At 33.2% G+C, this 12,983-nt stretch overlaps 1 long non-coding RNA gene across 1 annotated transcript; it reads right to left on the bottom strand.

Annotated features, from left to right (window-relative positions):
• Nucleotides 1–4,558: 4,558 nt before the first annotated feature.
• LOC130219261 (uncharacterized) lies at nt 4,559–7,080 on the bottom strand. Its single transcript, XR_008836044.1, has 3 exons — nt 6,919–7,080; nt 5,661–5,741; nt 4,559–4,632 (listed from the first exon to the last, which is right to left on the bottom strand). It is a non-coding gene; the product is annotated as an uncharacterized LOC130219261 (long non-coding RNA).
• Between the last annotated feature and the right edge of the window lie 5,903 nt (nt 7,081–12,983).

The following is a 12,983-nucleotide window of genomic DNA, read 5'->3' as shown; positions in this document are numbered from 1 at the left end:
CCTCATGTTGTGGGGTTGTTATTTTGTTTAATAGTCAGAAACAAACACACACACACGCACACACACACACACACACACACACACACACACACACACACACACACTTAATATGTTGAATATTCAAAGTGCTCTGAAACTAAACCTGAGATGGCATGTGTCTGTAAAATTATATATATATATATAGTTTTTTTTTTTTTTTTTTTTTTTTTTGTAGACCAGAAACAAATGCACTGTTGGAAAGGTATTGACCTGAAGAGTAGCATATGTTGGTATGAACATTTTACATGTCCCCTGCTTTGAAAAAGCATCAAATCCGTACTTTGGTGCATGTTTGAAGGCTTCTAATTCAGCAAAAAAAGGAGCCTACACACATAGGCCCAGCTATAAAGGAGAGCTCTTGATCTTAGGAATCTTGTGAGTACAGTCAGCATTGGGCACCAACTGGGGGCGCTGTAAAATATGGTTATAATTGATTTAATCCCATTTAACAATAAGATATTTAAAATCTGAAAACATATTTGTGTTTACCATCTCCATAACTCCCTCATTAAACTGTCAACCCACTAATTACAACTTCTAATTCTAAGCAAAACACAAAAATAAAAAAACTACAATTCCTACTAGCAGCGTCACGAAGTTTCATACAAATCAGCGCCATACTTGTAGTTCTTTTGGTTTGCAAAGTAGGGTTTGAAATTAGGGTTACAAAAATATATATCTACTGCATAAATAAACGATCTAGTGCAATCAAAAAAGTGGTTACACGATACGTAGCTTGGCTATGTCAACAAAAAGTAAATAAGTTGGTTCATTTCAGACATTTGAGACAAATTAGGTGTAAAACGCGCTAACTCCGCCCACAGCACTTCCGCAATTTTACACTACACAAAAAATACATTGAAGACTCTAACGGAAAATAATACAAAATTAAATCATTAACAATAACATACAATATAATTGAGTTATCAATGAAAAAATAATACTTTTGTGTACGTCAAAGCTATGCAAATATGGCTAGAAGCGTCAATCACCATAGCAACGAACTAAAGCTATAGATAATTTACATAAACTTAAGACTGTGGAAATTAAATGCATACTGTTTGTGGCACACTGTTTTAATTTGACATATACAGTATATATATGTATATGTATATATATATATATATTTATATATATATATATATATATATATATATATATATATATATATATATATATATATATATATATATATATATATATATATATATATATATAAATAAATAATTGACGTGTGTTTTGACTAACTTTTATATGATTAACTTTGTTAAATCAGATCACACTATGTTTTTTCTTTTATTTAATTATTTTACAAACTTGGGATTTCATTGTATGCAGAAAAAATATAGTGTACTACTGATTCAGTAATGTGGTTAGTGTTAACAGAAACGTATTCATAATATCAAAAATGGCTATACCTTGAATATGACCAAAGCACTGCTAAAGATGTTCTAAAGCTTCTATAAAAACAGTGTTCAGTGTCAAACACTGGGCCCAGACAGAGCTCAAAGTTCAACTGTTACTAGACTAGCACTTAAGAGTGTATAAATAAAGTACAAATCCTACAACATGACTTTAATTCACAAAATACTTTATTAACATCCAAGCAGGACAGCACTGTGGCTCAGCGGTCACCTCACAGCAAGAAAGTCGCTGGTTCGAATCCTGGCTGGGTCAGTTGGCGTGTCTGTGTGGAGTTTGCATGTTCTCTGTGTTTGTGTGGGTTTACTCCGGGTGCTCCAATCCAAACACATGCTGTATTGGCCATAGTGGATGAGTGTGTCTGTGAATAAGTGTGTATGGGTGTTTCCCAGTACTGGGTTGTGGCTAAAAGGGCATCTGCTGCGTAAAACATTTGCCAGTGGAGTTGGCGGTTCATTCCACTGTGGCAAACCCCTGATAAATCAGACTTAGCCGAGGAAAATTAATGAATGAATGGACTTCTACACACTCATTTCAATTCATCTTGTTTTGTACAGCATTTCTACAATGTAGATTGTGTGAAAGTAGTTTCACATAGAAGAATATACTCATTTCATTCTATTCTAAATTTATTGTTGTCCACACAACTCAGTTTCATGGGAAGAAGTTTTTTTTTCTTTGCACCACCAAGCTGACAACAGATCTATTAGTAGACTTCCTTTATGACACAGTCACCATCTATGTTCTCCTGTGGTTCTCAAGCTGGGGGCCAGGTCTTTTGGCTGAAAGAAATGGCAAAATAAACAAACAGATATTATACGTTTAGTTTCGGAAATATGTTACAAACAATTGTAGATTCTGACATGGTTTATGAACACTTCTACAAATGGGCTGGACATCTAAATTATAGTTGACATTGAAGGCTGTTTATATGATGCTGTAACTTGTTTTCATTGAAATGTAAAACCCATATTGTAAATCCAATCATATTTTGTGTGATATGAAGTACATCCCCTTCCAACTGAATATTCAATTATGACAGTAAGTACTTAAGAAAATAACAAAGCATATCGTTTATGGATCAGTCATTGTTTAACAAAATGCCACTTAAAAGGAGTACATAAGTTGAGCTGTAGTTGTGACAAAGTGTTGTCTCAGTCCATCAAAATGAGCCTACAACAGTGGTCCAGTTACCTATTATATACACACACATGTAAATAACACCCAATTCATGCTAAATTAAATAGGTTTCATCTGTCCTTTTAAAGACAAATGATGTGCCATTTAACCAAGAAAGGTGAGATTACCATCATGGACATGGGTACTAATGAACATTACTTCTTTACAGCCCTTAGGAAGACACTATCAGAAAACAAAAGTATTTAATTCAAATCCTTCACACAACCAACCAAAATCAGACAACATATAAATCCCCCAAACATTAAATGTTTGCTTCTGTATTTAAAGCATTGTAGCTACAAATATTTTAACTCTTTTTTTTTTACTTTTCTGAGAAAGGCATACATTTTAGCAGAATTCTCTTGTTGTAGGATATTTTACATTTATTCACACAATGCAGTTATATTGTATAACTACTAACCTTGTTTTCACATGTCTTGCACACGTATTGTACTGGAAAATGTCCAATGTGCTGTGAAACTGGCAAGCTGTGAAGAAAAAAGAACAATTCTGTAAATACAAACCATTCCACCTTGATGTAACAGTAGTAAACCCAACACTACAGGTGTGATCCTGACTGGCTTATCATACGCAAGCTCTTGTGAATTCGCTGGTACTTACCAAGATGTTTAAATATCCTCTCTGTTAGCACATTGTTGATTTGGGTCTTTTCAAGGCATAAGTTCTTTACCACGTCTAATTTAATATGAGGCAAAGATGTAGAAAACTTATAAAGGTTACACTGTATAAACTGCAGGTTAAAATCATTTCTAAGCTAATTAAATGCTTAGGTTTTTACATCTAAACAGAGAAAAAAATATATTAAAAAAACATTTCTAAGGTAAGAAAGACTTGGAGCCCACTACCTGATAATGTCTCTCGCACTACCAATAAAGTGTTTTTTTCTTAAATAAAGGTATACCTTTTCCGATCTTGTGTGGCACTGTCTATGGTGGTAGTTCTGAACTGGTTAAAAATTGGATACTCTTTACTTAATCCAGATCCTACACATTTAATGACCACTCAAGCAAAATACAAACTTGGTACATAATTTATGCATATTTGGGTGCTTCTTTTAATATGTAAATGAGTGATTGCATTTTATTTGCAATTAGATTTTTTATCATTAGTTCAAGATATTTGAGTTGAACCATGACTTATAAGATGAGATATTTAGTAATAAGGTTAGCATCTGCAGAGCAAGAAAGACTCAACAATGATCTCTCTCTTTACTCTCGACCCACAATCAAGAGTATGAAGAGATATATCCAGCTTGTGCAGTATATGTCAGGTCTATCTTTTTTTACATACAACATTAGAAAGCTATGATTTACAGAAAGTATGGTTAAATAAAAATGTTGCAGGAAACATGTTAATCATAAGTTACAACTTCAGGTATAACTTGCAAAACAACATAGCAAGAACAAGTTTTCGGGAAGTGCGGCCATGGTTATTATTATTTACATAAAAGTTGTCATTAAAAAGGTAAGAGAACAGTCCACTGTTCTTAGTATGTGTTTTATAGAGGTAAAGCACCTGAGCAAACCTATCTGTGAAAGAATCTGCACAACATCAGTAGCAGGAACACCTATTCACTGCATGACCAGAAATCAAAAAGTGTAAGTGTCAACTCTGTGTGAAGTAGCCTTACATACAGTATAACGCCACTGAAATGATTAGTTATTATTCATTATTATTTTATAGGCAGGGCAAGATTTTGTGTAGATTCTAATATACTGAAATGATATTTGGGTTGATGATTTCATTGCACACTATTGCATGAAATCAGCACAGTTGTTGCTTCCCTGCACAATGTTAATAAAATTCCCTATTCTATATAAAAGAGGAAGAATAACATTTTATTACCAAAAGCTTTTGCTTGATTTGATGATTTTTTTTGGCCCATTCCTGTGCTTGGCTCCAGAACACCTTTATCTGTGCTATGTTCCTGCACTTCAGGTCCAGCAGTTTCCCACACTGACCAAGAGAGAGCTATAGAAAAAAAGAGAGAGAGAGAGTGACACAATAGGCTGTGAACTGTGCTCTATTTGATCAAGCATTGCTGATTTTCTACCACTTTTATAATAAGGATATAATTAACTGGATAACAAGTTAAAAGAAATTGAATATTGTAATAATATACCCATGATGCTACAAACCTAATTAGTAATGTACACATTTGAACAGAAATTATGCATGTCCATTATTGACTATTTGAATGATTTAAGTTGTCACTACTGCATGTACAAGTGAAGATTTTTTTCTTGAACTTTTATTAGTTATTTTCTTAAATGTGGTAATCATATTATAGAAAATCTCAATGGACTGAGTGACCACACTAGAATCACTGCAATAATTAGTTACCTGTAAAACATAACTATCTAAGAGGGAATTATTTACAGGAACAAACAGTCAGACATCAACATCAATAAGTACGTTTTGGAAAACACCTACTGTGGAGCAAATTTGTAAACGAAACATTTCTACAAATATTACTTTATATTATTATCTTTAAGTTACAAACTCTAGTTTTTAAAATAAGTTTTAATTATTTGGCTTTCAAGAACTGACATATTTAAAGTCCACCTGCCTGGTGAGTTGTGGCGTATGGAATATGGTTTCCACGTCCAAGCCTATACTCATTAAAATTGAGAAAATAGCTGTTTCTATTATATTCAGTTTAGTCAGATCACACATTTCAGCCAACCTCTTTTAAAACCAGTCTTTACTACATTATCTCAATTTGCTGATTCCCAAACACAAATATTTTAATGATTTAAAACATTTTATCACAACCAGGCGATCTGATATTATGCATGATATAAATCATGATTTTCCAAAAGCAGTAAAGCACACTATTGAGCATCACAGTATAGAGTGTTTGGACCCTGGAACTATGACATGTTATGTCAGTCATAACAAGTGTATGAAGACTATTTGATTTTGGAATAAATTACTCTGGCTTGAATTCATTAAAATGGAAGTTTGCTGTTTCATGCAGCCTATTTTACATTATTTACCTTTGGGCATCTTCTATTTGCACTGTTGAGTTTTTCCACACAATGGAGCACTTCCCAAATGTTGAAGCTCCGGGCATTTATCTACAAACAAAAGAAAAACAATTTATAATAATCAATTTCCCATTTAACAAAATGTCGTATTCCTAATATATATATATATAATGAACATGAACAAAGGAACACATTTCTGAGTTAATGTATGACTGTTATAATGAGAATGAACAGTTACATATTTATGTGCAAAACGACTCAAATGTAAGCATTAAGTTACAATCCTTTTTGTTACCATTGTTATATTTTATGTCCCTTATATATAAATAATATACACATATATAATAAATAGTATTGTAACTTTGTAACTCTTAAATTTGAGTCGTTTTGCACATAAATATTATTCATTATTATTACACATATTAAACTATTCATTCTCATTATAACAGTCATACATTAACTCAGAAATGTGTTCCTTTGTTCATGTTATTCATATATATATATATATATATATATATATATATATATATATATATATATATATATATATATATATATATATATATATATATATACATATATATATTCTACTTTTTCTTTTTGAGACGAAGACTACTGTTATTCTTGCTTTAATTTCCTTTAGGTAAAATCATATGCTGATAATCTACGATGAGACAAAAATGTTCTGGAAAAGAAGCATAATACGAGATCATCGATCTGCACGCAACTAATGATGCCTGCGTGTGTCCCAACTCACTTTCAACTGATTCGAATCTTTAAATCTCGTCCAGCAAGATGAACGAATCATTTCCCCAATAATTAATTTATGATAGCGAATTACCTCCACCGATTTACACAAGCGTTGATTATAATTTAGAATAAACAGCGTTATATATCCGTAATTGATTATATAACGAAATCAGCGAAGAAGAACCGGAAACGTTGTGCCCGAGTTATATTAAAGATTCATTAAAAAAATGCATGCATATGATTTAATTTGTAGATCTGCCGACATCTCTGATGTTTAAAAACATCTAATTATATCACAACATGATAAAATTAATTTTGTATCACCAATGGCAACAGGCTGTGGATGCTAGGCTACCAGCTGTGCTAACCGAACGACCACTTGAATAACAACTTTGAACGCACAATCTGCCGTTTCTAACACACGACTCCGTGTGACGTGATGCAGATACATCAAATCTATCAAAATATTACGGTTAACGCCGTGATTTCTTTACAAAAAGGAGAAAAAAAGACTTACTTGCTGCAATATGGACCCTCATCAGGTGAACTGTGCGTTGGAACCGAGCGTCTTGTTCATGACGTCATCGCCGTAGAGTTGGTGCGTGGTATTTGTACGCATCTGTTCTCAACAGAAGCGAATGGGGAGAATTGGCGTATCATATGCACGCAAAAATGGATTTTGGCGTAAGCATTGCACGCAAATGGAAAGTGTAAAGTCGTGTTATTTGTGGCTTTTCAGTCAGTCGTGAGTTTGCGATACTGTTTTCTCTTTGGACTTCACATTTCTGTGCGTTTGTCTTTCTGGTCCTGATTTGACAAGGGGGCAGAGTCATGGGAACTGGGGTTTGTACCAAGCGGCAACCTCCTGCTCTCCCTCGGGAAGCCAATTTGGAAGTAACTAAAACTGCAATTCATCGACTCGCCTTGGGGGGCTGGCTCCAGGAAATCCAAATGGTTTCCGACTGCATTGGTAAATTGGCCAATTTTACAGCTGATAAAAACAGGTTTACAGCCTGGTACAAAAGATGGCTTTGGTGCATATAGCCATGATTACCCTTAATGACAACAGTAAGGGGGGTGAATTTTTTTATAACTCATCCGTTTTGTTTTTATTAAGTTTTATTAAGTCTGAATAATTAAGGGCGTGGCCACTTGAGTGACAGCTGATGATAATAACGTGCACATGATTATAGAAGTGTTTTCCGACACCTAATCCTTTCAGAAAAGAAAAGGACAAACGCAAAAGTGAAGCACCAAAAAACAAAGGAGAAGCCCGACAAAACAAAACAGCAAATTGTTTCAGAAACCTGAATCATGAACAAACTGCCACGTTTATCATCGCCTTTTGGACTATTATGAACTCAAAATGACAGAATTACTTTTTAACAGAGGCTACATGTGTTGGCGAAGATTAAAACTACAGATGAAAGGTTTGCACTGACTATGGACTATATGTTGTGTGTTGTTTTTGAACCCAAATAAGGACTAAATGTATGCTGTGTGTAGTTTTTCTGTAATTGGTAACATATCGGAGACTGTAAGGGTCTGTGTTCATACAGTATGTTGCATATATTTATTTGTTTTATATAATTGCAGACGTTGCAGTAGGCTATTCCGCACCATCATTAATCTCCAGTGGTATTCAAATTATGTTCATAGAAACGTTATTAATGAACATTTCTACACAAGTATTTATGTGTTTATAGTATCTGTTTTATGAGAAGTGCCTCTCTGATGATATGTGAGTGACCCGTACGGCTTTATGTTGACATTTCCTTGAGCGAGAATGATGTCGACTGAAACTTTCTGTCGTACACCACGCCAATCAAAAGGGTACCCTTAGTACTCTTTAGGCAGTGGAAATGCAAGACTGATAAAGGTGACCCGTACCGACCCATACTATACCGTACTGTACCAATCAATGGAAACGGGCCATTTAATACCTGGAGGAAGATGGCGGCGCCCGTGGTTGGGTGGCAGGCCAAAACAAACAGTAATTCTATTACATCCAAAAAAGTTGAACGAAAATTTTAAGAGAATGCAAACCCGGAGGAAAGCAGAAGGCATGAACTGGTTAGTGAATGGGTCAGAAGAGAAGGATCATGGTATGTGGAGGATGATATGGAAAGTGAAGAATGGATGGCGGTAGGAGGTGGAAAGGTATGGGAATCAGAGAGAATTCAGGGTGGGCATACATAGGAAAAGGGGATTGGAGGAAAATAGTTTTGAAGAAAATATAAGAATGATTCAGCGAAAGCTGGATAAGAAACAATTTTAAATAATTCTGGTGATGGAGAAAAAGGAAGATCATGTTGGCTTAAGCCCAATAGCACTTACAAAAAGAAATTAGGGGAAATAGAAATGGCGAAAATTCTCTATGATGGAAACAAATTGATTATTTGTAAATCAGAAGAACAAAGAAATGAAGCAATGCTCATAGGAAATGTGTGTAAAAGACTGTTGTGGACAAAAAAATTTAATGGCCAATTCAGGACACGGGGAGTGAAGAATATACTGAGGCATGGTGAAGAGTGTAAAAAGACTAAATAAAAATGTAAATGTAAAAAGAGTACCAAGTATGTCTGTGCTTTTTGAATTCCAGGATTAAAAACTTCCAGAAAGGATCAAAATAGAATACATGAGCTACAATTTTAGAGCATTTGTTCCTCCTCCTCTGAGATACTATAAGTGTCAGAGATATGGTCACAGTGGCAGTAAACTTAGAAAATGTGATTCTTTTTATAGCATATGTCATAAGTTGTACTGAGGAAGTCAAGCATAAAACAGAGAAAAATAAAGTAATCACAAAAGATGCAGAAAAAGTCCTGAGTAAGATCTCTCTCAAGGGAACAAATAACCAGAAGACTTGAATGAGAAGGCAAGACTGGATAGAGTATATGTTTTTAATTCAATGGAATGCTAAAAGTCTTATATCGCAAATGGGCAGGAGTTTAAAATTGTTATCAGAGAGTTGTAAATTAAACCAGAAATTATATGTATACAAGAAACTTGGTTGAAACCTTTAGATTTTGTTTTAGTTATGTTATTATCAGGAGGGGCAGAGTAAATGGTAACGGGGGAGGATGTTGTATTTGTATTAAACAGAATATGTGTTTTAATGTAAATCAAAAGGTAAAGAATTGGATTTTATAATTATCGAGGTTTGGACATATGAAGGAAGTGCAAAAATAGTTGATTTTTATATTCCATGTAAAAAGTTATCAATGGAAAATTTTGAGGAACTCAAAACACAATTACAGGATAAAAGTATTTGTTGTGGGGATTTTAATGGTCACAATGCAATATGGGATTCATTTAATGATTCAAATGGGGAAGTAATAGAGGAATTAATGGAAAATAAAAAATTTGTTTGTGTAAATAATGGAGAGGGCACTAGAATAAATGTGGTAAATGGGAAGAAAACAGCAGTTGACATTACAATTATGTCTGAAATGTTAACAGGAATATGTAATTGGGAAGTTAAAAAATATAGTACAATAGAAAGGCATCACTACCCAATTTTTATAGATATAGGAGTAAGAAATGTGGTAAGTGAATCAAATGGACCGGCTAGATGTTTTTTTTAGAGAAACTATTTGGAAAAAATGTAAGGAAATAAGTAATAAGACAATGAAAATAAATATTATTGAAAAGGACATAGACGAATTTAATCAGGATATTAGTGGAGCTATAATAATGGCAGTAAAACAATCAAGTAGTGGGTGTAAGAAACAAAAGATAATTCCTTGGTGGACAGAGTTATGCTCCAAGATAATAAAGGAAAGAAATAAGTCATTTAAAATACTTAAAAGGTCACATAACTTTAAGAATTTAATTAAATGAGAAAAGTTGCAGGTGAATGTAAGAAGAACTATCAAAATAGCAAAAAGAGAATATTGGAGAGTATTTTGTAACTCTGTAGGGAGAGAAACAGCTATTTTATTTAAGTATGGGGCATGATAAGGAAAATGAATGGAGTTAGGAGAGAGTTTATATATCCAACGTTAGTTAATAAGGAAGATATAGCTATTACAGAAAAAGAAAAAGCTGAAATGTTAGTGAAATCTTTTAGCAAAATCCATAGTTTAGAAAAAATTAGTGAAGAAGGACAGAAAGGAAAGGAAGAAACAACATTAAAATTCAAAGAATTAATGAGGGATGAGGAGGAGGAAGATGACAAAATACTCAATTTACCATTAACTATTGAAGAGTTAAATAAGGCTTTGAGTAATACCAAATTATCAGCACCAGGTAAAGATCAAATGTGAAAAGTTATTTGTCAAAAGGTATTTTATTAGATTTATACAATAAAGTGTGGAAAAAAAGAAAAGTGCCAGAGATCTAGAAAGAAGCAGTGGTGATTCCAATCTGTAAAGCAGATAAGGAAGGAAAAGTTCCAAGTGATTATAGGCCGATATCTTTGACATCTCATTTAAGTAAGATTATGGAAAAAAATTTTAATCAAAGGCTAACATATTATATGGAAACTAAAAGATATATAAGAAACTATCAAAGGGAGGGAAAGGAGGAAAGGGAGAAGTACCATAGATCTGACTGTGTGTTTGAAAAATGAAATTCGTAGAGCTCAGGTTATTAGAAAAAATGTTATTTCAGTATTTTTTGACATTGAAAAAGCTTACGGTGTGATGTGGAAGGAAGGATTAACAATTAAGTTGAGATTGGCAGGAGTTAAAGGAAAAATGAGAAAGAACTATTGAGGTAAATGTTGGTCAAGAATTGTCAAGGATAGAAAAAAAAATAGAAAATGGTACACCACAAGGAAGAATAATTATATAATATTAAAGTATATATTATTATATAATTATAATTAGTCCTTTTTATTTTCAATTATGCCAATGATGTTTTTTCAGATATTGAAAAGGAAATGGAAGTATCTCTTTATGGAGATGATGGGGCAATTTAGAAAAGAGTAAGGAACATAGTATTGATTAGAAAAAAAAATACAAGAGACAATCACAAAGGTAGAAAGATGGTCATACAAGTAGGGGTTTAGATTTTCGATTGAAAAAATAAAGGCAATGCATTTTTTAAAAATGCACAAATACTGAAGAGAATAGGTTGAAATTATATGGGCATGAAATATAGTGTAATGTTTTAAATTTTTAGGTATGTGGTTTGATGAAAAACTCACTTTTAAAACACATATACAAAAACGGTTGATAAAAGCAAAAAAATGTGATGAGATGTCTAACGGGTAAGAAAAGGGCAGTTTATACAGTAGAGTTGAGAGAAATACACAGGTTTGATGAGATCTATGTTTGATTATGGGTGCATTGTATACCAGTCTGCTGCAAATAGTTATTAAAAGAAATAGACAAGGCTCAATATAAGGCTTTAAGATTGTGTACAGGAGCAGTGAAATCCACATTAATTGCAGCTCTTCAAGTTGAAATGGGGGAAATGCCTTCAGACATCAGGAGAACTGAGATGTTTTTAAGGTATTGGGTTAATATCATGGGGCACAACCAGCAGCATAAATCAAGAATATTGTTAAAAGTATAGGAGAAAAGAAAGATTGAAATTAAAAACTTTGGTTGGGCTATACTTCCAATAATTAAAGAATTGGATTTGAATGAAATATCAATAAGTCCTACAGTGCCTTGGTCAACAGTCCCATTATGGTTAATCCCGCAACCCACAGTAGATGTCACTGTTAAATAAAGAAGGAAGAGATTATTCAAAACCCAATGCACAAGATACATAAAAACACATGAAAAGAAATTGTGATAAATATGTTCAAATTTATTCTGATGCTTCAAAAAATATGAAAAATAAAGTAGGACTGTCAGTTTTTAACATAAGAATATAAGACCAACAAAAGAATATCAGATAAATTGTCAATGTATACAGGTGAAATGATTGCAATTTCATTGGCATTACAGAGGGTAGAAGAAAACAAACCAAAGAAGACGATTATCTGTTCAGATTCGAGTTCATCTTTAATAACAATTAAATCGGGATATTCAAATTGTAGATCAGATATTTTGATTCAAAATTTACAGACAATATTTAGAATTCAACAGATGGAGATCATTTTAGCTTTTATTTGGGTTCCAGCACATGTTATAATTTAATGAACAAACAGATGAAGATGCAAAGGAGGCCCCCCAAAAAAATCAGATATTGACATGTTTTTAAGACCTTGTAAAAAATAAATGAAGACTTTAATTCGACAATATGTGAGGGAGAGATGGCAAAAGAAAAGGGGGGAAGAGAGAACAGGAAGATGGTATTACATGATCCAGAGAATTGTAGGTAAAAACAGAACAGTAGGGAGAAATAAATGTGAGGAAACCATCAAGGTTAAGGTTTGGACACACTGCTCTGAATAGTGGGCTGTTTAATATAGGGAGACATCCAAGTGGAAACTGTAATTATTGTAATGAAGAGGAACAAATAGAGCATATTGTAAAGAAATGTTTATTAAATGTAATTAGGAGGGAACAGAATGTCATGATAATGGACATTGAGGAAAATAATGTAAATCTAGATCTTAACTTTAAGGAGTGGAGTAGGAGATAAAAAGTTGAAAAGCTTTGCTAATGTTTCTTAGAGAGGCTT

The sequence above is a fragment of the Danio aesculapii genome, chromosome 25 (assembly GCF_903798145.1).
Source record: "Danio aesculapii chromosome 25, fDanAes4.1, whole genome shotgun sequence".
NCBI lineage: Eukaryota > Metazoa > Chordata > Actinopteri > Cypriniformes > Danionidae > Danio > Danio aesculapii.
Note: the sequence above shows the minus strand (reverse complement) of the source record. Positions and strands in the feature narration are given on the sequence as shown.